Consider the following 24,842-nt stretch of genomic DNA (forward strand, 5'->3'; position numbering starts at 1 on the left):
TCCGCAAATATGCCCGATTGTGATGGCAGGCACAAGCCGGCGTGAGTAGGTTAAACGTTGAGTTTTATAAGGGCACCACGGGGTGACCAGCCCCTCCCCACCCAGCTCCACCCCTCCCACCCCCCACCCAGTCCCACCCTCCCTACCCAGCCCCTCCTTCCCTCCCCACCCAGCCCCTCCCTGCACGACGGACACAATAATCCCCTGTGGGCTGATGTAACCAGGAGGTTCCTACCAGTATAACTTCGCGTTCATGAAGAGGTGGGGAGGGAGGCCCTGTATGGCTTTGTATGGCCTGCGACGCCCTCTTGTGGATGCAGTTGGTCAAAACATCAGTGTGTCTATACGTCTGGGCCGAGTAGAGTGTTTCTGCTTAAATAAAAAATTGTAATGTTATTTTTTTTATCAAATTTAAACTCAATTGTTTCTTATATGTTAATGTTCACTGAAAGCTTTCATCACTGCAGGGATTCATATTCTTTAGAGCTTTCGGTAAAGTCACGTAGATAGAAATTGACGTCGTAGTTTTTTTGTTATGTTGTTATTTTCTTTGAACCTTTCTGCGTGACTTTACCGAAAGACCCAAATAATACATTTGTTAATGCTACGTGAGTTTGGACACAGTTCTAAGTATATATGACGGGCGAGGCCTTCTGCGCAGTATCTGATGTAATTAGATGATCCAGTATCGCTGACCAGAGAGGCTGAGACTCTGTAGCATTACCACGACGAATCCGCCGTATGAATGACGTCACTAAACCTCCCGTCCAGCGGCACACGTGGGAAGAGGTCAGCAAAAGTCTGAGTACTCTCCCGTTAATTTCCTCATCCAATGAGTCGAGTAATCGACGATTAAAATATGAACAAAAATCTGTATTTATATATTTACGAGATTATACCCAAAAAACGGATTTATATATAAAATCGTAAGATTTTTTTTATCGATTCGTTTATTTTCGCCTTTGCACTGATCCCATGGCGTTGAGGTAGTCCGCGTCGCTTAAGAGGGAACGGGCCGGCCTCAATAAACCAGCTTTGCGCAGTGGCAGTATCGTAGCCAATGAGGTTTATCCGAGGCGCGATTATTGCTAATTGAAAACTTTTCCCAATACCCCGCCACGCTGACTTGAAACACAGTCGGCGTCGGCAATTTTTGCAAGCTCTTTCGGGAGCTTTGGGTTGTTTAATGAAGTGTAGAATTGTTTTATGTCCCACAAGTTTGATTCCATACTTTTATTCTATGAAATCAACAGCAAAGTTCAATATTTGCAAGCTTTGCCCCTTTCTCCTTTGGGGCCGTCCATAAATGACGTCATGCGATTTTGGACGATTCTACCCCCTCCCCTCTCGTAACGGCGTCACAAAGAGTCAGACCCCCCCCCACTCAAATATTACGTTCCAAAGCTCTGCCCCTCCAAAATAAAACATGCTTCAAATCGCTTTAAACTATTGTCATTGTCGCGTGTATTTAATGTGCCGCTTCACTCTGATGTTGTAGGAGAAAACATTTATCAAAAAGTCTAGTTAAACACATTCCTGCGGAGGGAGCTGGGAGGAACGTTGAGTTTCTCGGTCAATGGCCAGGATCAACGGCGGCGTGGTGTATTCCGCAAATATGCCTGACTGTGAGGGCGGGCACAAGCCGGCGTGAGTAGGTTAAACGTTGAGTTTCATAAGGGCACCACGGGGTGACCAGCCCCTCCCCACCCAGCCCCTCCCCACCCAGCCCCTCCCCACCCAGCCCCACCCCACCCAGCCCCTCCCCACCCAGCCTCTCCCCACCCAGCCCCACCCCTCCCACCCCCCACCCAGCCCAGCCCCACCCTCCGCACCCAGCCCCTCCCCACCCAGCCCCTCCCCACCCAGCCCCTCCCCACCCAGCCCCACCCGACCCAGCCTCTCCCCACCCAGCCCCACCCCTCTCACCCCCCACCCAGCCCAGCCCCACCCTCCGCACCCAGCCCCTCCCCACCCTCCCCTCCCCACCCAGCCCCACCCCTCCCATCCCCCACCCAGCCCCACCATACCTAGCACCACCCCTCCCACCCCCACCCAGCCCCACTCCTCCCCACCCTCCCCACCCAGCCCCTCCCCACCCCCCCCCTCCCCACCCAGCCCCACCCCTCCCATCCCCCACCCAGCCCCACCACACCTAGCACCACCCCTCCCACCCCCCACCCAGCCCCACTCCTCCCCACCCTCCCCACCCAGCCCCTCCCTCCCCACCCATCCCCTCCCTGCACGACGGACACAATAATCCCCTGTGGGCTGGTGTAACGAGGAGGTTCCTACCAGTATAACTTCGCGTTCATGAAGAGGTGGGAGGGAGTCCTTGTATGGCTTTGTATGGCCTGCGACGCCCTCTTGTGGATGCAGTTGGTAAAAATATCAGTGTGTCTATACGTCTGGGCCGAGTAGAGTGTTTCTGCTTAAATAAAAATGTGTAATGTTATTTTTTTTATCCAATTTAAACTCAATTGTTTCTTATATGTTAATGTTGACTGAAAGCTTTCTTCACTGCAGGAATTCATATTCTTTGGGGCTTTCTGTAAAGTCATGTAGATAGAAAATAACGTCGTAGTTAATTTTGTTATTTTTCTTTGAACCTATCTGCGTGACTTTACCGAAAGACCCAAATAATATATTTGTTAATGCTACGTGAGTTTGGACACAGTTCTAAGTATCTATGACGAGCGATTCCTTCTGTAATTAGACGATCCAGTACCGCTGACCAGAGAGGCTGAGACTCTGTAGCATTACCACGACGAATCCGCCCTATGAATGACGTCACCAAACCTCCCGTCCAGCGGCACACGTGGGAAGAGGTCGGCAAAAGTCTGAGTACTCTACAGTTAATTTCCTCATCCAATGAGTCGAGTAATCGACGATTAAAATATAAAAAAAAATCTTTATTTATATATTTACGAGATTATACCAAAAAAACTGATTTATATATAAAATCGTAATATTTATTTTTTTTCGATTCGTTTAATTTCGCCTTTGGACTGATCCCATAGCGTTGAGGCAGACCGCGTAACTTAAGAGGGAACGGGCCGGCCTCAACCAACCAGCTTTGCGCAGTGGCAGTATCGTAGCCAATGAGGTTTATCCGAGGCGCGATTATTGCTAATTGAAAACTTTTCCCAATACCCCGCCACGCTGACTTGAAACACAGTCGGCGTCGGCAATTTTTGCAAGCTCTTTCGGGAGCTTTGGGTTGTTTAATGAAGAGTAGAATTTGCTTGAGGCTTTGCCGTGATTGTACAAATGTTGCACTGGACTGGCAAGCCCAGAGGTCGCAGACCTAATTTCTCAAACTGCTTTGCACCCTATAAAATTAACGAGTCAGCCCTTGGCTGCATCCCGGCACGACAGTTATGTTGTTCTTGATTTGAAGCTTTAGTGACTGCAGGAATCCATATGGTTCACGTCGTTATAAAATAAAATAAATTACGACGTTTCGGGCGCAACACAAGCATCCACCATCAGGTGAGAAAGCATGGTCTGCTGCTGAGGCAGACAGTTTTAAAAGGTTTTCTGCAGCAGCAGACCATGCTTTCCCACCTGATGATGGACGCTTGTGTTGCGCCCGAAACGTCGTGATTTATTTTATTTTATACCTACGTGGCTTTACCGAAAGAACCGAAGAGTATAGTTATGTTGTTCTCTGTCCCACGTGTTTGATTCCATACTTTTATTCAATTAAATCAACAGCCAAGTTCAATTTCCGCAAGCCATGCCTCTGTCTCCTTATACCCTGCCCCTTCGTAATAAACAATGATCAGGCCCAGTTGTTGCTGCTTCTTCCACCCCCGCGCCTTTCCTTTTTAGGCCCCGCCCATTCTCATTTAGGCCACGCCCATTGGTGTCTAGCCCCACCCCTCCCCCTCGCACACGGGGTGGGGGTTGTGAGAAGGGGGGCAGTGCGCGCGTGTCGCAGTAGGACCAGAATGCCTCTTAGAGCAGCCAGATAACAACACATTGATTATCCCGTTGTCAACCAATACGGTGACGGAATTTCTAATTATTGGAAAATATACCATTACATTTTAAGCAATAGAAACAATGTCACTGACTTCTTGCATTTGTTATTCCAATTACAACCAAAAGTATTAGGGAACAGCCGATTTCTGAATAATTAAAACGTAAATATTATTTTGCTTTTCAACAAATATAATCCACGACATCACAAACCCTCGCGTAAATGATCGCACTCTTAACATTATTTGCACTTTAACAGGACACCACTTCGAAGTCACGTGTTGTATACCGATGACGTCCCCAAGCGCCAGCCATCACCTCCCGTCCAGCGGCACATGCGGGAAGAGGCATGGACAATGTTAACATATCTCCTCATCCAATCAATCGAGTAATTTACTATACGTTTCATTAAAATACATTATTTAAATAGATTTAGCAAAATCTTTATTGTATTATATAAGAATATAAAATGTTTTTTAGTGAATGTGTTTATTTTAGTATTTGAATGATCCCATGGCGTTGAGATAGGGCCGCGTGACTTAAGAGGGAACGGGCCGACCTCAACAAACCAGCTTTGCGCAGTGGCAGTATCGTAGCCAATGAGGTTTATCCGAGGCGCGATTATTGCTAGTTGAAAACTTTTCCCAATACCCCGCCACGCTGACTTGAAACACAGTCGGCGTCGGCAATTTTTGCAAGCTCTTTCGGGAGCTTTGGGTTGTTTAATCAAGTGTAGAATTGTTTTCTGTTCCACGTGTTCCATACTTTTATTCCATGAAATTAACAGCAAAGTTCAATATCTGTAAGCTGTGCCCCGTTCTACTTCGGGACCGTCCATAAATGACGTCACAGGATTTTGGCCGATTTTGACCCCCCCTCCCCTCCTCGTCACACGGTGTCACAAAAAGTCAGACCCCCCTCAAATATGACGTCACAAAGGTCTCCCCCCCCCCCCCCAAAACCATATTTCTATTTGGAAATCAAAACATGCTTCAAATAAAATTTCCATTTAAAGCTATCTGCATTTTACATAAATATGCAAAATTCCTCTTGATATGCAAATTTCTTCGTCAAGGAGCCCCTTCCCCTCTCCAACCCAGCTTAAATATACGCTGCCAAGCTTGGTGGTGTTCATTCGGACGCTGTCTTTCCGACAGACCTGTTCTTTACCTGAGGACGGCTGCTTGCGTTGTGGCCGAAACGTCGTGAGAATTGTATTATTTTATTATGTTTTATTTTTATTATTTTATTATCTCCCTTCTACGTGACTTTACCGAAAGAACCAAGAAGATGCTTCAAATCACTATTGTCATTGAAGTGCGTATTTTATGCGGCGCTGCACTCTGATGTTGTAGGAGAAAACACGTATAAAAAGGAGGCGTTGGAAAGCTGAAATATAGCATCAAATTCACTTGAAAATATTAAACGTCTTATTAAAACTGCAGATGTTCAAAATATTATATTGAAATTCTCTTATAATTATAATATTTCGAATGTAATTATAAATATAAATAAATACTTGAAACTTTGTAGTAGAACGAAGCAAAATGGAGAGTACAATTAGAAAAATCACATTTTCATTCCACAGAATGAAAAGCCCTGGTAGAATCATTAAAATAAAAATGTTAAATAACAATCATTCAAAACATTTACAAAATTTTGAGAAAGCAGTTTGAGAAATTGGGTCTGCGACCTCTGGCTTGTCAGTCCAGTGCAAAATTATTACAACCATGGCAGGCTTTGTCTCTGCTACCTTAAAACCTCAAGCAAATTCTACACTTTATTAAATAACCCAAAGCCCTCGAAAGAGCTTGCAAAAATTGCCGACGCCGACTGTGTTTCAAGTCAGCGTGGCGGGGTATTGGGAAAAGTTTTCAATTAGCAATAATCGCGCCTCGGATAAACCTCATTGGCTACGATACTGCCACTGCGCAAAGCTGGTTTGTTGAGGCCGGCCCGTTCCCTCTTAAGTCACGCGGTCCTACCTCAACGCCATGGGATCATTCAAATACTAAAATAGATATACATCCACTAAAAAAACATTTGATTTGCTAATATAATACAATAAGGATTTTACTAAAATATTTAAAGATTTAATGAAACCGATAGGCAATTATTCGATTAATTGGATGAGGAGATATGTTAGCATTGTCCGTGCCTCTTCCCGCGTGTGCCGCTGGACGGGAGGTGATGGCTGGCGCGTGGGGACGTCATCGGTATATAACACGTGACTTCGAAGTGGTGTCCTGTTAAAGTGCAAATAAAGTTAAGAGTGCGATAATTTACGCGAGGCTTTGTGATACCGTGGATTTTATTTGTTGAAAAGCAAAATTATATTTCCGTTTAAATTATTCAGAAATCGGCTGTTCCCTTATACTTTTAGTTGTAAGTGGAATAACAAATGCAAGAAGTCAGTGATACCTTTCTCTATAGCTTAAAATGTAATGGTAATTTTCCAATAATTAAAAATAGCGTCACCTTATTGGTTGACAACGGGATAATCAATCTGTTGTTATCTGGCTGCTCTAAGAGGCATTCTGGTCCTACTGCGACACGCGCGCACTGCCCCCCTTCTCACAGCCCCCACCCCGTGTGCGAGGGGGAGGGGCGGGGCTAGACACCAATGGGCGTGGCCTAAATGAGAATGGGCGGGGCCTAAAAAGGAAAGGCGCGGGGGTGGAAGAAGCAGAAACAACTGGGCCTGATCATTATTGATTACGAAGGGGCAGGGTATAAGGAGAAAGGGGCAGAGCTTGCGGAAATTGAACTTTGCTGTTGATTTCATGGAATAAAAGTACGGAATCAAACACGTGGGACAGAGAACAACATAACCGTCGTGCCAGGGATGCAGCCATGGGCTGACGAGTTAATTTTACTGGGTGAAACGCAGTTTGACAAATTGGGTCTGCGACCTCTGCCTTGGCAGTCCAGTGCAAACTTATTGCAATCTCGGCAGGTATTGGTTCTGCTAACTTAAAACCTCAGGCCCAGTTGTTTCTTCTTCTACACTTCTTTGAACAACCCAAAGCTCCCAAAAGAGCTAGCAAATATTGCCGACGCCGACTGTGTTTCAAGTCAGCGTGGCGGGGTATTGGGAAAAGTTTTCAATTAGCAATAATCGCGCCTCAGATAAACCTCATTGGCTACGATACTGCCACTGCGCAAAGCTGGTTTGTTGAGGCCGACCCGTTCCCTCTTAAGCGACACGTCCCTACCTCAACGCCATGGGATCAGTCCAAAGCCGAAAATAATCGAATCCATTCGAAACAAATATTACGATTTTATATAGGAATACGTTTTAATGGGTATAATCTCGAAAATATATCAATAAAGATTTTTGCTAATATGGAATATTTTGATAGTCGATAACTCGACTCATTGGATGAGGAAATTAACTGGTGAGTACTCAGACTTTTGCCGACTTCTTCCCACGTGTGCCGCTGGACGGGAGGTTTGGTGACGTCATTCATACGGCGGATTTGTCGTGGTAATGCTCCAGAGTCTCGGCCTCTCTGGTCAGCGGTACTGGATCATCTAATTACATCAGATACTGCGCAGAAGGCATCGCCCGTCATAGATACTTAGAACTGTGTCCAAACTCACGTAGCATTAACAACTATATTATTTGGGTCTTACGGTAAAGTCACGCAGAGAGGTTCAAAGAAAATAACAAAAAACTACGACGTTATTTTGTATGTACGTGACTTTACCGAAAGCCCCAAAGAATATGAATTCCTGCAGTGACGAAAGCTTTCAGTCAACATTAACATATAATAAACAATTGAGTTTAAATAGGATTTAAAAAAAAAACATTACACATTTTTCTTTAAGCAGAAACACTCTACCCGGCCCAGACGTATAAACACACTGATGTTTTCCATAATTGAGGTTTATACAGGTAGGAACAACAGGTTCCACACTGCCCACCAGGAATTATTTGTCTGTCTGTCGTGCACGAATACGCTGTCCAACCAAGTCCCTACCTGCCCACTCCGAAGGAACGTGTTTTTAAATCCTTTATATTTAGTTCGCTTGCTTGCTTGCGTGCTTGCTTACGACCGTGCAAATATTTCGCTCGTTTTTTAACCCACTTCCCGTGATCCAATCGAGCTGACATTTTCCACACAGACTCGTTGTGTGTGACAATTAATTTTCGTGAAATTTTTTTTCCAAAATTTTACACTGTTTAGGGAAATGTTTACAAATATTTAATTACCAATTGCTTAATGCTGGCAGACAATCATCTGACCCATAGGTGGCAGCCATCTCAAGCCAGAGGATGAGAGGACTCGCATATAAAGGATTTAGAGTGAAAAACTTTGTTTTACGGGTTATTTTTTTATTGGGTGCAAAGCAGTTTGAGAGATTGGGTCTGCGACCTCTGGCTTGGCAGCTCAGTGCAAAATTATTACAATAATAATTACAATCACGGCAAGTTCTGCTAACTTAATACCTCAAGCAAATTCTACACTTCATTAAACAACCCAACGCTCCCGAAAGAGCTTGCAAAAATTGCCGACGCCGACTGTGTTTCAAGTCAGCGTGGCGGGTTATTGGGAAAAGTTTTCAATTAGCAATAATCGCGCCTCGGATAAACCTCATTGGCTACGATACTGCCACTGCGCAAAGCTAGTTTGTTGAGGCCGGCCCGTTCCCTCTTAAGTCACGCGGCCCTACCTCAACGCCATGGGATCATGCAAATACTAAAACAAACACATCCACAAAAAAACCTTTGATTTGCTTATATAATACAATAAGGATTTTACTAAACATTTTTAAATATTTTAATGAAACCGATAGTTACTTACTGGATTAATTGGACGAGGAGATATGTTAACATTGTCTGTGCTTCTTCCCGCGTGTGCCGCTGGACGGGAGGTGATGGCTGGTGCTTGGGGACGTCATCGGTATACAACACGTGACTTCGAAGTGGTGTCCTGTTAAAGTGCAAATAAAGTGAAGAGTGCGATCATTTACGCGAGGCTTTGTGATACCGGGGATATTTTTGGTTGAAAAGCAAAATAATATTTACGTTTTAATTATTCAGAAATCGGCTGTTCCCTAATACTTTTGGTAGTAAGGGGCCGTCCATAAATGACGTCACGCACCTGGGGGGGGGGGGTCAGACATTTGTGACGATGTGTGACGAGGGGGGGTTTGAGAAATGTGACGTCACATCAAAATGCGGAACTTTAAATAAATATAGACAACTGTGGTGCCACAACGACGGGGCCGCTCTGCCGAACCAGGGAGCCGCCCGGCTTCCCCCACCGCACTGCCCCCCATCACCCGCCCCACATAAGCACGCACCCGCACGCATTCCCCTTCCCCCCCCCCCATAGAGCTGGAAGGGAAGGTCACCTGATCGACCGGTTTTTATCCGAGAGACCCTTATCGGGATTAATTCTCACGGTTTCCGGCGATCAGGGAATTGGATGACCTCCCCCGTGCTACGTGGCACCGCGGCGCTGCGGCCGGCCTTAATATGGTGTGGTCGCGGCGTGGGGCATTCGGCCACCGCGGTTGAGGCGCATTTCCCTCCACACACACCCCCACGAGTCGACGGGGCAAGCAGGGGAGGCACGGGACAGCAAGAATAGCGGGCTCACAGGGGCTGTTGCGCATAGTCATGGAGGGTTGGGATAATTGCGCTTGAGCGCGCAGGCCCCATTGTTAGGGAGGGTAAGGGATTAATTATGATTTACGCCTTGCACGCAGCACACTGATTAGCATATCAACAGCGCCCGGGGAACCGCCGTGCACGGGCTTGGGGTGCACGAGCCCATTGTTCAGCGCAGCATCCCCTTTGAGGTAGGGAGGATAAATAGAGGAGCGGAGAGGGGAAATCGCGCTTCTCTCCAGGCCAGCGGACCAGCAGGAGTTCCAGCCAGCGACCCGGACGTCCGTGCGACGCATCGAGGTACGCTGTTAGCGCAGAGAGCAGCGAACCTCCGCGGGTACCAAACAGTGAGTGGGGAGGTGAAGTAGGGTATCGTAAGCCGATAAATAGGGAATAGGTACAGGTTTAGTGGAATAGGCCAGCCTCGTCGACTCACTGATTCAACATCAATTCGCAGGTGGCCTATAATAAATCATTAATAGCGAAGCGTGGTCTCGCGTGATCTTGTCGTGCAGTGTGAGCGTGTGGGTGCGCTGTGTGCACAGTGGTTCGCCACGTGAGTGAGCGCTGCGCGGAGCTGAGCGCGCGGGTTGCGCGTGAGTACGCAGTGATTCTGTAGTGCTGCGGCTCGCCTCGGGGGAGCGCTGCGCAGAGCGGTGCGAGAGTGGGTGTCGCGTGTGTTCACTCCGTGTGTGATACAGGTGCGCGAGTATAACATGAGTTGAGTTGGAGTGCGCGGAGCGGCGTGTGTGTGGGCGTGCGTGCGTTCGCTCCGCGTGGGTTGCAGGCGCGCGATTAGGAAAGGGAAGTATCGTAGTAGAGAGGGGCAGAATACGAATCGGTAATTAACCATGCCCATTACGCGGACCCGCGGTGGAGGGGAATCCGCGGGCGACGGCTCCCCCGCCATAGGTGAGGAACTTAGCAGCGGTTCGCTTAGCAGCGGGGGGGCGATTGATGATGCTAGCCCGGCCGTTAGCATTATCGAGGGAGGGATCTCGGGGGCTAGCGACCCCCACACAACACGTTCTACTTAATTAAATCGACTTTTAATAAATGTTTTCTCCTACAGCATCAGAGTGATGCGGCACATTAAATACGCACTACAATAACAATAGTTTAAAGCGATTTGAAGCATGTTTTATTTGGGAGGGGGGGCAGAGCTTTGTGACGTCATTTGAGGGGGTCTGGCTTTCTGTGACGCCGTGTGACGGGGGGGGGGGAGGTCCAAAATCTAGTGACGTCATTTATGGACGGCCCCGAAGGAGAAAGGGGCAGAGCTTACAGATATTGAACTTCTTGGTTTTTTCGGTAAAGAAGGGAAATAATAAAATAATAAAAATAAAACACAATAAAATAATTCTCACGACGTTTCGGCCACAACGCAAGCAGTCGTCGTTGTGAGAATTATTTTATTATGTTTTATTTTATTATTTCCCTTCTACCTGACTACCGAAAGAACCAAGAAGATGAATCCCTTTGGTCACGAAAGCTTTAAATCGAAATTTGCTGTTGATTTCATGGAATGGAATCATACACGTGGGACAGAATACAATTCTACACTTCATTAAACAAGCCAAAGCTCCCGAAAGAGCTTGCAAAAATTGCCGACGCCGACTGTGTTTCAAGTCAGCGTGGCGGGGTATTGGGAAAAGTTTTCAATTAGCAATAATCGCGCCTAGGATAAACCTCATTGGCTACGATACTGCCACTGCGCAAAGCTGGTTTGTTGAGGCCGGCCCGTTCCCTCTTAAGTCACGCGGCCCTACCTCAACGCCATGGGATCATTCAAAAACTAAAATCAACACATCCACTAAAAAAACCTTTGATTTGCTTATATAATACAATGATGATTTTACTAAACATATTTAAATATTTAATGAAACCGATAGTCAATTACTCGATTAATTGGATGAGGAGATATGTTAACATTGTCCGTGCCTCTTCTCGCGTGTGCCGCTGGACGGGAGGTGATGGCTGGTGCTTGGGGAAGTCATCGGTATACAACACGTGACTTCGAAGTGGTGTCCTGTTAAAGTGCAAATAAAGTTAAGAGTGCGATCATTTACGCGAGGCTTTGTGATGTCGCGGATTTTATTGGTTGAAAAGCAAAATAATGTTTATGTTTTAATTATTCATAAATCGGCTGTTCCCTTATACTTTTGGTTGTAAGCTGAATAACAAATGGAAGAAGTCAGTGACACTCTGTTTTTAATGGTTAAAATCTAACGGTAATTTTTCCAATAATTAAAAATAGCGTCACCTTATTGGTTGACAACAGGATAATCAATCTGTTGTTATCTGGCTGCTCTAAGAGGCATTCTGGTCCTACTGCGACACGCGCGCACTGCCCCCCTTCTCACAACCCCCACCCCGTGTGCCAGGGGGAGGGGCGGGGCTAGACACCAGTGGGCGTGGCCTAAATGAGAATGGGCGGGGCCTAAAAAGGAAAGGCGCGGGAGTGGAAGAAGCAGAAACAACTGGGCCTGATCATTGTTAATTACGAAGGGGCAGGGTATAAGGAGAAAGGGGCATAGCTTACAGATATTGAACTTTGCTGTTGATTTCATGGAATAAAAGAATGGAATCAAACACGTGGGACAGAGAACAGGATAACTGTCGTGCCGGGGAAGCAGCTATGTTCTGACTAGTTAATTGTATACAGGTAGGAACAACAATTCCACACTACCCACTAGGGATTATTTGTCTGTCGTGCATAGCCCCTCCCAAACATATAAACTCCCGGATTGGTTGAAGTGCGTCACGTGACCGCGAGCTTTCTGTCGTGCATGAATGTGCTGTCCAACCAAGTTCCTACCTGCCCACTCCGAAGGAACGTGTTTGGGTGCAAAGCAGTTTGAGAAATTGGGTCTGCGACCTCTGGCTTGCCAGTCCAGTGCAACATTATTATAACCATGGCAGGTTTTGGCCCTGCTACCTTTAAACCTCAAGCAAATTCTACACTTCATTAAACAACCCAAAGCTCCCGAAAGAGCTTGCAAAAATTGCCGACGCCGACTGTGTTTCAAGTCAGCGTGGCGGGGTATTGGGAAAAGTTTTCAATTAGCAATAATCGCGCCTCGGATAAACCTCATTGGCTACGATACTGCCACTGCGCAAAGCTGCTTTGTTGAGGCCGGCCCGTTCCCTCTTAAGTCACGCGGCCCTACCTCAACGCCATGGGATCAGTCCAAAGGCGAAAATAAACGAATAGATTCGAAACAAATATTAAAATTTTATATATGAATACATTTTAATGGGTATAATCTCGTAAATATATCAATAAAGATTTTTGCTAATATGGAATATTTTAATCGTCGATTACTCGACTCATTGGATGAGGAAATTACCTGGAGAGTACTCAGACTTTTGCCGACCTCTTCCCACGTGTGCCGCTGGACGGGAGGTTTGGTGACGTTATTCATACGGCGGATTCGTCGTGGTAATGCTCCAGAGTCTCGGCCTCTCTGGTCAGCGGTACTGGATCATCTAATTACATCAGATACTGCGCAGAAGGCATCGCCCGTCATAGATACTTAGAACTGTGTCCAAACTCACGTAGCATTAACAACTATATTATTTGGGTCTTACGGTAAAGTCACGCAGAGAGGTTCAAAGAAAATAACAAAAAACTACGACGTTATTTTGTATGTACGTGACTTTACCGAAAGCCCCAAAGAATATGAATTCCTGCAGTGACGAAAGCTTTCAGTCAACATTAACATATAATAAACAATTGAGTTTAAATAGGATTTTTAAAAAAACATTACACATTTTTCTTTAAGCAGAAACACTCTACCGGGCCCAGACGTATAAACACACTGATGTTTTCCATAATTGAGGTTTATACAGGTAGGAACAACAGGTTCCACACTGCCCACCAGGAATTATTTGTCTGTCTGTCGTGCACGAATACGCTGTCCAACCAAGTCCCTACCTGCCCACTCCGAAGGAACGTGTTTTTAAATCCTTTATATTAAGTTCGCTTGCTTGCTTGCTTGCGTGCTTGCGTGCTTGCTTACGACCGTGCAAATATTTCGGTAGTTTTTTAACACACTTCCCGTGATTCAATCGAGCTGACATTTTCCACACAGACTCGTTGTGCGTGACAATAAATTTTCGTGAAAAATTTTTTCCTAAATTTTACACTGTTTAGGGAAATTTTTACAAATATTTAATTACCAATTGCTTAATGCTGGCAGACAATCATCTGACCCATAGGTGGCAGCCATCTCAAGCCAGAGGATGAGAGGACTCGCATATAAAGGATTTAGAGTGAAAAACTTTGTTTTACGGGTTAATTTTTTATTGGGTGCAAAGCAGTTTGAGAGATTGGGTCTGAGAACCTCTGGCTTGGCAGCTCAGTGCAAAATTATTACAATAATAATTACAATCACGGCAAGTTCTGCTAACTTAAAACCTCAAGCAAATTCTACACTTCATTAAACAACCCAAAGCTCCCGAAAGAGCTTGCAAAAATTGCCGACGCCGACTGTGTTTCAAGTCAGCATGGCGGGGTATTGGGAAAAGTTTTCAATTAGCAATAATCGCGCCTCGGATAAACCTCATTGGCTACGATACTGCCACTGCGCAAAGCTGGTTTGTTGAGGCCGAGCCCGTTCCCTTTTAAGTCACGCGGTCCTACCTCAACGCCATGGGATCATGCAAATACTAAAACAAACACATCCACAAAAAACCTTTGATTTGCTTATATAATACAATAAGGATTTTACTAAACATTTTTAAATATTTTAATGAAACCGATAGTTAATTACTGGATTAATTGGACGAGGAGATATGTTAACATTGTCCGTGCCTCTTCCCGCGTGTGCCGCTGGACGGGAGGTGATGACTGGTGCTTGGGGACGTCATCGGGAGACTAAACGTGATTTCGAAGTGGTGTCCTGTTAAAGTGCAAATAAAGTGAAGAGTGCGATCATTTATGCGAGGCTTTGTGATACCGGGGATATTTTTGGTTGAAAAGCGAAATAATATTTACGTTTTAATTATTCAGAAATCGGCTGTTCCCTAATACTTTTGGTAGTAAGGGGCCATCCATAAATGACGTCACGCACCTGGGGGGGGGGGTCAGACATTTGTGACGATGTGTGACGAGGGGGGGGGGGGTTTGAGAAATGTGACGTCACATCAAAATGCGGAACTTTAAATAAATATAGACAACACGTTCTACTTAATTAAATCGACTTTTAATAAATGTTTTCTCCTACAGCATCAGAGTGATACGGCACATTAAATACGCACTACAATGACAATAGTTTAAAGCGATTTGAAGCATGTTATTTTGGGGGGGGGGGGGGGCAGAGCTTTGTGACGTCATATTTGAGGGGGGGGTCTGACTTTCTGTGACGCCGTGTGACGGGGGGGGGCGGAGGTCCAAAATCTAGTGACGTCATTTATGGACGGCCCCGAAGGAGAAAGGGGCAGAGCCTACAGATATTGAACTTCTTGGTTCTTTCGGTAAAGTCACGTGGAAGGGAAATAATCAGAGGTGGGACAAAGTCATTGTTATGCAAGTCCAAGTCGAGTCTGAAGTCATCAAATTCATGACTCGAGTCTGACTCGAGTCCAAGTCACATGACTCGAGTCCACACCTCAGAGGTGGGACAAAGTCATTGTTATGCAAGTCCAAGTCGAGACTGAAGTCATCAAATTCATGACTCGAGTCTGACTCGAGTCCAAGTCACATGACTCGAGTCCACACCTCAGAGGTGGGACAAAGTCATTGTTATGCAAGTCCAAGTCGAGTCTGAAGTCATCAAATTCATGACTCGAGTCCACACCTCTGGAAATAATAAAATAATTCTCACGACGTTTCGGCCACAACGCAAGCCGTCGTCGTCGTGATAATTATTTTATTATTTCCCTTCTACGTGACTACCGAAAGAACCAAGAAGATGAATCCCGACGGTCACGAAAGCTTTAATTCGAAATTTGCTGTTGATTTCATGGAATGGAATCATACACGTGGGACAGAAAACAATTCTACACTTCATTAAACAACCCAAAGCTCCCGAAAGAGCTTGCAAAAATTGCCGACGCCGACTGTGTTTCAAGTCAGCGTGGCGGGGTATTGGGAAAAGTTTTCAATTAGCAATAATCGCGCCTCGGATAAACCTCATTGGCTACGATACTGCCACTGCGCAAAGCTGCTTTGTTGAGGCCGGCCCGTTCCCTCTTAAGTCACGCGGCCCTAACTCAACGCCATGGGATCATTCAAAAACTAAAATCAACACATCCACTAAAAAAAACCTTTGATTTGCTTATATAATACAATGATGATTTTACTAAACATATTTAAATATTTTAATGAAACCGATAGTCAATTACTCGATTAATTGGATGAGGAGATATGTTAACATTGTCTGTGCCGCTGGACGGGAGGTGATGACTGGTGCTTGGGGACGTCATCGGTATACAACACGTGACTTCGAAGTGGTGTCCTGTTAAAGTGCAAATAAAGTTAAGAGTGCGATCATTTACGCGAGGCTTTGTGATACCGGGGATATTTTTGGTTGAGAAGCAAAATAATATTTACGTTTTAATTATTCAGAAATCGGCTGTTTCCTTATACTTTTGGTTGTAAGGGGCCGTCCATAAATGACGTCACGCACCTGGGGGGGGGGGGGGTCAGACATTCGTGACGATGTGTTGCGGGCGGGGGGCTTGAGAAATGTGACGTCACATCAAAATGCGCCTCTTTTAATAAATATAGACAACACGTTCTACTTAATTAAATAGACTTTTTTTTATAAATATTTTCTCCTACAACATCAGAATGCAGCGGCACATTAAATACGCAATACAATGACAATAGTTAAAGCAATTTCAAGCATGTTTTATTTGGGGGGGCCAGAGCTTTGTGACATAATATTTGAGGAGGGTCTGACTTTTTGTGACGCCGTGTGACGGCGGGCAGATGTCCAAAACCGTGTGACGTGATTTATGGACGGTCCCAAAGGAGAAAGGGGCAGAGCTTACAGATGTTGAACTTTCTGTTGATTTTCTTGGTTCTTTCGGTAAGTCACGTAGAAGGGAAATAATAAAATAATAATAAAAACATTATAAAATAATTCTAACGACGTTTCGGCCACAACGCAAGCAGTCGTCGCCGGAAATTTTTTTATTATGTTTTATTTTACTATTTTCCTTCTACGTGACTTTACCAAAAGAACCAAGAAGATGAATCCCTGCAGTCACGACAGGTTTAAATCTAAATTTGCTGTTGATTTCATGGAATAAAAGTATGGAATCAAACACGTGGGACAGAATACAATTCTACACTTCATTAAACAAGACAAAGCTCCCGAAAGAGCTTGCAAAAATTGCCGACGCCGACTGTGTTTCAAGTCAGCGTGGCGGGGTATTGGGAAAAGTTTTCAATTAGCAATAATCGCGCCTCGGATAAACCTCATTGGCTACGATACTGCCACTGCGCAAAGCTGGTTTGGTGAGGCCGGCCCGTTCCCTCTTAAGTCACGCGGCCCTACCTCAACGCCATGGGATCATTCAAATACTTAAATAAACACATTCACTAAAAATAATATTCATGTTGTCATATAATACAATAAAGATTTTACGAAACATATTTTAATAATTTAATTAAACCGATAGTTAATTACTCGATTAATTGGATGAGGAGATATGTTAACATTGTCCGTGCCTCTTCCCGCGTGTGCCGCTGGACGGGAGGTGATGGCTGGCGCTTGGGGACGTCATCGGTATACAACACGTGACTTCGAAGTGGTGTCCTGTTAAAGTGCAAATAATGTTAAGAGTGCGATCATTTATGCGAGGCTTTGTGATACCGGGGATATTTTTGGTTGAAAAGCGAAATAATATTTACGTTTTAATTATTCAGAAATCGGCTGTTCCCTAATACTTTTGGTAGTAAGGGGCCATCCATAAATGACGTCACGCACCTGGGGGGGGGGGGGGCAGACATTTGTGACGATGTGTGACGAGGGGGGGTTTGAGAAATGTGACGTCACATCAAAATGCGGAACTTTAAATAAATATAGACAACACGTTCTACTTCATTAAATCGACTTTTAATAAATGTTTGCTCCTACAGCATCAGAGTGATGCGGCACATTAAATACGCACTACAATGACAATAGTTTAAAGCGATTTGAAGCATGTTATTTTTGGGGGGGGGGGGGCAGAGCTTTGTGACGTCATATTTGAGGGGGGGTCTGACTTTCTGTGACGCCGTGTGACGGGGGGGGAGGTCCAAAATCTAGTGACGTCATTTATGGACGGCCCCGAAGGAGAAAGAGGCAGAGCCTACAGATATTGAACTTCTTGGTTCTTTCGGTAAAGTCACGTGGAAGGGAAATAATAAAATAATAATGAAAACATAATAAAATAATTCTCACGACGTTTCGGCCACAACGCAAGCAGTCGTCGTCGTGAGAATTATTTTATTATTTCCCTTCTACGTGACTACCGAAAGAACCAAGACGATGAATCTCTGCGGTCACGAAAGCTTTAACTCCAAATTTGCTGTTGATTTCATGGAATGGAATCATACACGTGGGACAGAATACAATTCTACACTTCATTAAACAACCCAAAGCTCCAGAAAGAGCTTGCAAAAATTGCCGACGCCGACTGTGTTTCAAGTCAGCGTGGCGGGGTATTGGGAAAAGTTTTCAATTAGCAATAATCGCGCCTCGGATAAACTCATTGGCTACGATACTGCCACTGCGCAAAGCTGGTTTGTTGAGGCCGGCCCGTTCCCTCTTAAGTCACGCGGCCCTACCTCAACGCCATGGGATCATTCAAATGCTAAAGTAAACACATCCACTAAAAAACATTTGATTTGCTAATATAATACAATATGGATTTTACTAAAATATTTAAGGATTTAATCAAACCGAGTCAATTAATCGATTAATTGGATGAGGAGATATGTTAACATTGTCCGTGCCTCTTCCCGCGTGTGCCGCTGGACGGGAGGTGATGGCTGGCGCGTGGGGACGTCATTGGTATACAACACGAGACTTCGAAGTGGTGTCCTGTTAAAGTGCAAATAAAGTTAAGAGTGCGATACTTTACGCGAGGCTTTGTGATGTCGCGGATTTTATTGGTTGAAAATCAAAATAATATTTAGGTTTTAATTATTCAGAAATCGGCTGTTCCCTTATACTTTTGGTTGTAGGCTGAATAACAAATGGAAGAAGTCAGTGACACTCTGTTTCTAATGCTTAAAATCTAACGGTAAATTTTCCAATAATTAAAAATAGCGTCACCTTATTGGTTGACAACGGGATAATCAATGTGTTGTCATCTGGCTGCTCTAAGAGGCAATCTGGTCCTACTGCGACACGCGCGCACTGCCCCCCTTCTCCCAGCCCCCACCCCGTGTGCGAGGGGGAGGGGCGGGGCTAGACACCAGTGGGCGTGGCCTAAATGAGAATGGGCGGGGCCTAAAAGGAAAGGCGCGGGGGTGGAAGAAGCAGAAACAACTGGGCCTGATCATTATTGATTACGAAGGGGCAGGGTATAAGGAGAAAAGGGCATAGCTTACAGATATTGAACTTGATTTCATGGAATAAAAGTATGGAATCAAACACGTGGGACAGAGAACAACATAACTGTCGTACCAGGGATGCAGCTATGGGCTGACTCGTTACTTTTGTTGGGTGGAACGCAGAGCTTTGTGACGTCATATTTGAGGGGCGGTCTGACTTTCTGTGACGCCGTGTGACGGGGGGGGGGGGAGGTCCAAAATCGTGTGACGTCATTTATGGACGGCCCCGAAGGAGAAAGGGGCAGAGCTTACAGATATTGAACTTCTTGGTTCTTTCGGTAAAGTCACGTGGAAGGGAAATAATCAGAGGTGGGACAAAGTCATTGTTATGCAAGTCCAAGTCGAGTCTGAAGTCATCAAATTCATGACTCGAGTCTGACTCGAGTCCAAGTCACATGACTCGAGTCCACACCTCAGAGGTGGGACAAAGTCATTGTTATGCAAGTCCAAGTCGAGTCTGAAGTCATCAAATTCATGACTCGAGTCTGACTCGAGTCCAAGTCACATGACTCGAGTCCACACCTCAGAGGTGGGACAAAGTCATTGTTATGCAAGTCCAAGTCGAGTCTGAAGTCATCAAATTCATGACTCGAGTCTGACTCGAGTCCAAGTCACATGACTCGAGTCCACACCTCAGAGGTGGGACAAAGTCATTGTTATGCAAGTCCAAGTCGAGTCTGAAGTCATCAAATTCATGACTCGAGTCCAAGTCACATGACTCGAGTCCACACCTCTGGAAATAATAAAATAATTCTCACGACGTTTCGGCCACAACGCAAGCAGTCGTCGTCGTGATAATTATTTTATTATTTCCCTTCTACGTGACTACCGAAAGAACCAAGACGATGAATCTCTGCGGTCACGAAAGCTTTAACTCCAAATTTGCTGTTGATTTCATGGAATGGAATCATACACGTGGGACAGAATACAATTCTACACTTCATTAAACAACCCAAAGCTCCAGAAAGAGCTTGCAAAAATTGCCGACGCCGACTGTGTTTCAAGTCAGCGTGGCGGGGTATTGGGAAAAGTTTTCAATTAGCAATAATCGCGCCTCGGATAAACCTCATTGGCTACGATACTGCCACTGCGCAAAGCTGGTTTGGTGAGGCCGGCCCGTTCCCTCTTAAGTCACGCGGCCCTACCTCAACGCCATGGGATCATTCAAATACTTAAATAAACACATTCACTAAAAATAATATTCATGTTGTCATATAATACAATAAAGATTTTACGAAACATATTTTAATAATTTAATTAAACCGATAGTTAATTACTCGATTAATTGGATGAGGAGATATGTTAACATTGTCCGTGCCTCTTCCCGCGTGTGCCGCTGGACGGGAGGTGATGGCTGGCGCTTGGGGACGTCATCGGTATACAACACGTGACTTCGAAGTGGTGTCCTGTTAAAGTGCAAATAATGTTAAGAGTGCGATCATTTATGCGAGGCTTTGTGATACCGGGGATATTTTTGGTTGAAAAGCGAAATAATATTTACGTTTTAATTATTCAGAAATCGGCTGTTCCCTAATACTTTTGGTAGTAAGGGGCCATCCATAAATGACGTCACGCACCTGGGGGGGGGGGGGGCAGACATTTGTGACGATGTGTGACGAGGGGGGGTTTGAGAAATGTGACGTCACATCAAAATGCGGAACTTTAAATAAATATAGACAACACGTTCTACTTCATTAAATCGACTTTTAATAAATGTTTGCTCCTACAGCATCAGAGTGATGCGGCACATTAAATACGCACTACAATGACAATAGTTTAAAGCGATTTGAAGCATGTTATTTTTGGGGGGGGGGGGCAGAGCTTTGTGACGTCATATTTGAGGGGGGTCTGACTTTCTGTGACGCCGTGTGACGGGGGGGGGAGGTCCAAAATCTAGTGACGTCATTTATGGACGGCCCCGAAGGAGAAAGAGGCAGAGCCTACAGATATTGAACTTCTTGGTTCTTTCGGTAAAGTCACGTGGAAGGGAAATAATAAAATAATAATGAAAACATAATAAAATAATTCTCACGACGTTTCGGCCACAACGCAAGCAGTCGTCGTCGTGAGAATTATTTTATTATTTCCCTTCTACGTGACTACCGAAAGAACCAAGACGATGAATCTCTGCGGTCACGAAAGCTTTAACTCCAAATTTGCTGTTGATTTCATGGAATGGAATCATACACGTGGGACAGAATACAATTCTACACTTCATTAAACAACCCAAAGCTCCAGAAAGAGCTTGCAAAAATTGCCGACGCCGACTGTGTTTCAAGTCAGCGTGGCGGGGTATTGGGAAAAGTTTTCAATTAGCAATAATCGCGCCTCGGATAAACTCATTGGCTACGATACTGCCACTGCGCAAAGCTGGTTTGTTGAGGCCGGCCCGTTCCCTCTTAAGTCACGCGGCCCTACCTCAACGCCATGGGATCATTCAAATGCTAAAGTAAACACATCCACTAAAAAACATTTGATTTGCTAATATAATACAATATGGATTTTACTAAAATATTTAAGGATTTAATCAAACCGAGAGTCAATTAATCGATTAATTGGATGAGGAGATATGTTAACATTGTCCGTGCCTCTTCCCGCGTGTGCCGCTGGACGGGAGGTGATGGCTGGCGCGTGGGGACGTCATTGGTATACAACACGAGACTTCGAAGTGGTGTCCTGTTAAAGTGCAAATAAAGTTAAGAGTGCGATACTTTACGCGAGGCTTTGTGATGTCGCGGATTTTATTGGTTGAAAATCAAAATAATATTTAGGTTTTAATTATTCAGAAATCGGCTGTTCCCTTATACTTTTGGTTGTAGGCTGAATAACAAATGGAAGAAGTCAGTGACACTCTGTTTCTAATGCTTAAAATCTAACGGTAAATTTTCCAATAATTAAAAATAGCGTCACCTTATTGGTTGACAACGGGATAATCAATGTGTTGTCATCTGGCTGCTCTAAGAGGCAATCTGGTCCTACTGCGACACGCGCGCACTGCCCCCCTTCTCCCAGCCCCCACCCCGTGTGCGAGGGGGAGGGGCGGGGCTAGACACCAGTGGGCGTGGCCTAAATGAGAATGGGCGGGGCCTAAAAGGAAAGGCGCGGGGGTGGAAGAAGCAGAAACAACTGGGCCTGATCATTATTGATTACGAAGGGGCAGGGTATAAGGAGAAAAGGGCATAGCTTACAGATATTGAACTTGATTTCATGGAATAAAAGTATGGAATCAAACACGTGGGACAGAGAACAACATAACTGTCGTACCAGGGATGCAGCTATGGGCTGACTCGTTACTTTTGTTGGGTGGAACGCAGAGCTTTGTGACGTCATATTTGAGGGGCGGTCTGACTTTCTGTGACGCCGTGTGACGGGGGGGGGGGGAGGTCCAAAATCGTGTGACGTCATTTATGGACGGCCCCGAAGGAGAAAGGGGCAGAGCTTACAGATATTGAACTTCTTGGTTCTTTCGGTAAAGTCACGTGGAAGGGAAATAATCAGAGGTGGGACAAAGTCATTGTTATGCAAGTCCAAGTCGAGTCTGAAGTCATCAAATTCATGACTCGAGTCTGACTCGAGTCCAAGTCACATGACTCGAGTCCACACCTCAGAGGTGGGACAAAGTCATTGTTATGCAAGTCCAAGTCGAGTCTGAAGTCATCAAATTCATGACTCGAGTCTGACTCGAGTCCAAGTCACATGACTCGAGTCCACACCTCAGAGGTGGGACAAAGTCATTGTTATGCAAGTCCAAGTCGAGTCTGAAGTCATCAAATTCATGACTCGAGTCTGACTCGAGTCCAAGTCACATGACTCGAGTCCACACCTCAGAGGTGGGACAAAGTCATTGTTATGCAAGTCCAAGTCGAGTCTGAAGTCATCAAATTCATGACTCGAGTCCAAGTCACATGACTCGAGTCCACACCTCTGGAAATAATAAAATAATTCTCACGACGTTTCGGCCACAACGCAAGCAGTCGTCGTCGTGATAATTATTTTATTATTTCCCTTCTACGTGACTACCGAAAGAACCAAGAAGATGAATCCCGACGGTCACGAAAGCTTTAATTCGAAATTTGCTGTTGATTTCATGGAATGGAATCATACACGTGGGACAGAAAACAATTCTACACTTCATTAAACAACCCAAAGCTCCCGAAAGAGCTTGCAAAAATTGCCGACGCCGACTGTGTTTCAAGTCAGCGTGGCGGGGTATTGGGAAAAGTTTTCAATTAGCAATAATCGCGCCTCGGATAAACCTCATTGGCTACGATACTGCCACTGCGCAAAGCTGGTTTGTTGAGGCCGGCCCGTTCCCTCTTAAGTCACGCGGCCCTACCTCAACGCCATGGGATCATGCAAATACTAAAACAAACACATCCACAAAAAAACCTTTGATTTGCTTATATAATACAATAAGGATTTTACTAAACAGTTTTAAATATTTTAATGAAACCGATAGTTAATTACTGGATTAATTGGACGAGGAGATATGTTAACATTGTCCGTGCTTCTTTCCGCGTGTGCCGCTGGACGGGAGGTGATGGCTGGTGTTTGGGGACGTCATCGGTATACAACACGTGACTTCGAAGTGGTGTCCTGTTAAAGTGCAAATAAAGTTAAGAGTGCGATAATTTACGCGAGGCTTTGTGATACCGTTGAATTTTATTGGTTGAAAAGCAAAATAATATTTACGTTTTAATTGTTCATAAATCGGCTGTTCCTTTATACTTTTGGTTGTAAGCGGAATAACAAATGCAAGAAGTCAGTGAGACTCTGTTTTTCTATTGCTTAAAATCTAATGGTAATTTTCAAGTAATTAAAAATACCGTCAACTTATTGGTTGACAACGGGATAATAAATCTGTTGTTATCTGGCTGCTCTAAGAGGCATTCTGGTCCTACTGCGACACGCGCGCACTGCCCCCCTTCTCACAGCCCCCACCCCGTGTGCGAGGGGGGGGGCGGGGCTAGACACCAATGGGCGGGGCCTAAAAAGGAAAGGCGCGGGGGTGGGAGAAGCAGAAACAACTGGGCCTGATCATTATAGATTACGAAGGGGCAGGGTATAAGGAGAAAAGGGCATAGCTTACAAATATTGAACTTGATTTCATGGAATAAAAGTATGGAATCAAACACGTGGGACAAAAAACAGCATAACTGTCGTGCCGGTGATGCAGCTATGTTCTGACTAGTTAATTGTATACAGGTAGGAACAACAATTCCACACTGCCCACTAGGGATTATTTGTCTGTCGTGCATAGCCCCTCCCAAACATATAAACTCCCGGATTGGTTGAAGTGCGTCACGTGATCGCGAGCTTTCTGTCGTGCATGAATGCGCTGTCCAACCAAGTCCCTACCTGCCCACTCCGAAGGAACGTGTTTTTATTGGGTGCAAAGCAGTTTGAGACATTGGGTCTGCGACCTCTGGCTTGACAGTCCGGTGCAAAATTATTACAATAATTACAATCACGGCAAGTTCTGCTAACTTGAAACCTCAAGCAAATTCTACACTTCATTAAACAACCCAAAGCTCCCGAAAGAGCTTGCAAAAATTGCCGACGCCGACTGTGTTTCAAGTCAGCGTGGCGGGGTATTGGGAAAAGTTTTCAATTAGCAATAATCGCGCCTCGGATCAACCTCATTGGCTACGATACTGCCACTGCGCAAAGCTGGTTTGTTGAGGCCGG

General features: G+C 45.1%; 16 non-coding genes across 16 annotated transcripts; 3 read left to right on the plus strand and 13 right to left on the minus strand.

Moving 5' to 3' along the window:
- Nucleotides 1–1,031: 1,031 nt before the first annotated feature.
- On the plus strand, nt 1,032–1,172 carry LOC133355708 (U4 spliceosomal RNA). The gene has a single exon (XR_009756765.1). It is a non-coding gene; the product is annotated as a U4 spliceosomal RNA (small nuclear RNA).
- A 1,897-nt stretch (nt 1,173–3,069) lies between these two features.
- Nucleotides 3,070–3,210, plus strand: LOC133355709 (U4 spliceosomal RNA). The gene has a single exon (XR_009756766.1). It is a non-coding gene; the product is annotated as a U4 spliceosomal RNA (small nuclear RNA).
- A 1,341-nt stretch (nt 3,211–4,551) lies between these two features.
- LOC133355695 (U4 spliceosomal RNA) lies at nt 4,552–4,692 on the plus strand. Its single transcript, XR_009756752.1, has one exon. It is a non-coding gene; the product is annotated as a U4 spliceosomal RNA (small nuclear RNA).
- A 1,087-nt stretch (nt 4,693–5,779) lies between these two features.
- Nucleotides 5,780–5,920, minus strand: LOC133355732 (U4 spliceosomal RNA). Its single transcript, XR_009756787.1, has one exon. It is a non-coding gene; the product is annotated as a U4 spliceosomal RNA (small nuclear RNA).
- A 1,089-nt stretch (nt 5,921–7,009) lies between these two features.
- Nucleotides 7,010–7,150, minus strand: LOC133355679 (U4 spliceosomal RNA). Its single transcript, XR_009756736.1, has one exon. It is a non-coding gene; the product is annotated as a U4 spliceosomal RNA (small nuclear RNA).
- A 1,321-nt stretch (nt 7,151–8,471) lies between these two features.
- LOC133355700 (U4 spliceosomal RNA) lies at nt 8,472–8,612 on the minus strand. The gene has a single exon (XR_009756757.1). It is a non-coding gene; the product is annotated as a U4 spliceosomal RNA (small nuclear RNA).
- Nucleotides 8,613–11,183: 2,571 nt separating this feature from the next.
- On the minus strand, nt 11,184–11,324 carry LOC133355674 (U4 spliceosomal RNA). Its single transcript, XR_009756731.1, has one exon. It is a non-coding gene; the product is annotated as a U4 spliceosomal RNA (small nuclear RNA).
- Nucleotides 11,325–12,584: 1,260 nt separating this feature from the next.
- On the minus strand, nt 12,585–12,725 carry LOC133355711 (U4 spliceosomal RNA). The gene has a single exon (XR_009756767.1). It is a non-coding gene; the product is annotated as a U4 spliceosomal RNA (small nuclear RNA).
- A 1,333-nt stretch (nt 12,726–14,058) lies between these two features.
- On the minus strand, nt 14,059–14,199 carry LOC133355662 (U4 spliceosomal RNA). The gene has a single exon (XR_009756719.1). It is a non-coding gene; the product is annotated as a U4 spliceosomal RNA (small nuclear RNA).
- Nucleotides 14,200–15,629: 1,430 nt separating this feature from the next.
- LOC133355712 (U4 spliceosomal RNA) lies at nt 15,630–15,770 on the minus strand. The gene has a single exon (XR_009756768.1). It is a non-coding gene; the product is annotated as a U4 spliceosomal RNA (small nuclear RNA).
- A 1,152-nt stretch (nt 15,771–16,922) lies between these two features.
- Nucleotides 16,923–17,063, minus strand: LOC133355713 (U4 spliceosomal RNA). The gene has a single exon (XR_009756769.1). It is a non-coding gene; the product is annotated as a U4 spliceosomal RNA (small nuclear RNA).
- Nucleotides 17,064–18,197: 1,134 nt separating this feature from the next.
- On the minus strand, nt 18,198–18,337 carry LOC133355682 (U4 spliceosomal RNA). Its single transcript, XR_009756739.1, has one exon. It is a non-coding gene; the product is annotated as a U4 spliceosomal RNA (small nuclear RNA).
- Nucleotides 18,338–20,112: 1,775 nt separating this feature from the next.
- Nucleotides 20,113–20,253, minus strand: LOC133355698 (U4 spliceosomal RNA). The gene has a single exon (XR_009756755.1). It is a non-coding gene; the product is annotated as a U4 spliceosomal RNA (small nuclear RNA).
- Nucleotides 20,254–21,386: 1,133 nt separating this feature from the next.
- Nucleotides 21,387–21,526, minus strand: LOC133355683 (U4 spliceosomal RNA). The gene has a single exon (XR_009756740.1). It is a non-coding gene; the product is annotated as a U4 spliceosomal RNA (small nuclear RNA).
- Nucleotides 21,527–23,303: 1,777 nt separating this feature from the next.
- On the minus strand, nt 23,304–23,444 carry LOC133355714 (U4 spliceosomal RNA). Its single transcript, XR_009756770.1, has one exon. It is a non-coding gene; the product is annotated as a U4 spliceosomal RNA (small nuclear RNA).
- A 1,241-nt stretch (nt 23,445–24,685) lies between these two features.
- On the minus strand, nt 24,686–24,826 carry LOC133355665 (U4 spliceosomal RNA). Its single transcript, XR_009756722.1, has one exon. It is a non-coding gene; the product is annotated as a U4 spliceosomal RNA (small nuclear RNA).
- Between the last annotated feature and the right edge of the window lie 16 nt (nt 24,827–24,842).

The sequence above is a fragment of the Lethenteron reissneri genome, chromosome 51 (genome assembly GCF_015708825.2).
Source record: "Lethenteron reissneri isolate LAM-NWPU_2019-01 chromosome 51, ASM1570882v1, whole genome shotgun sequence".
Lineage (NCBI taxonomy): Eukaryota > Metazoa > Chordata > Hyperoartia > Petromyzontiformes > Petromyzontidae > Lethenteron > Lethenteron reissneri.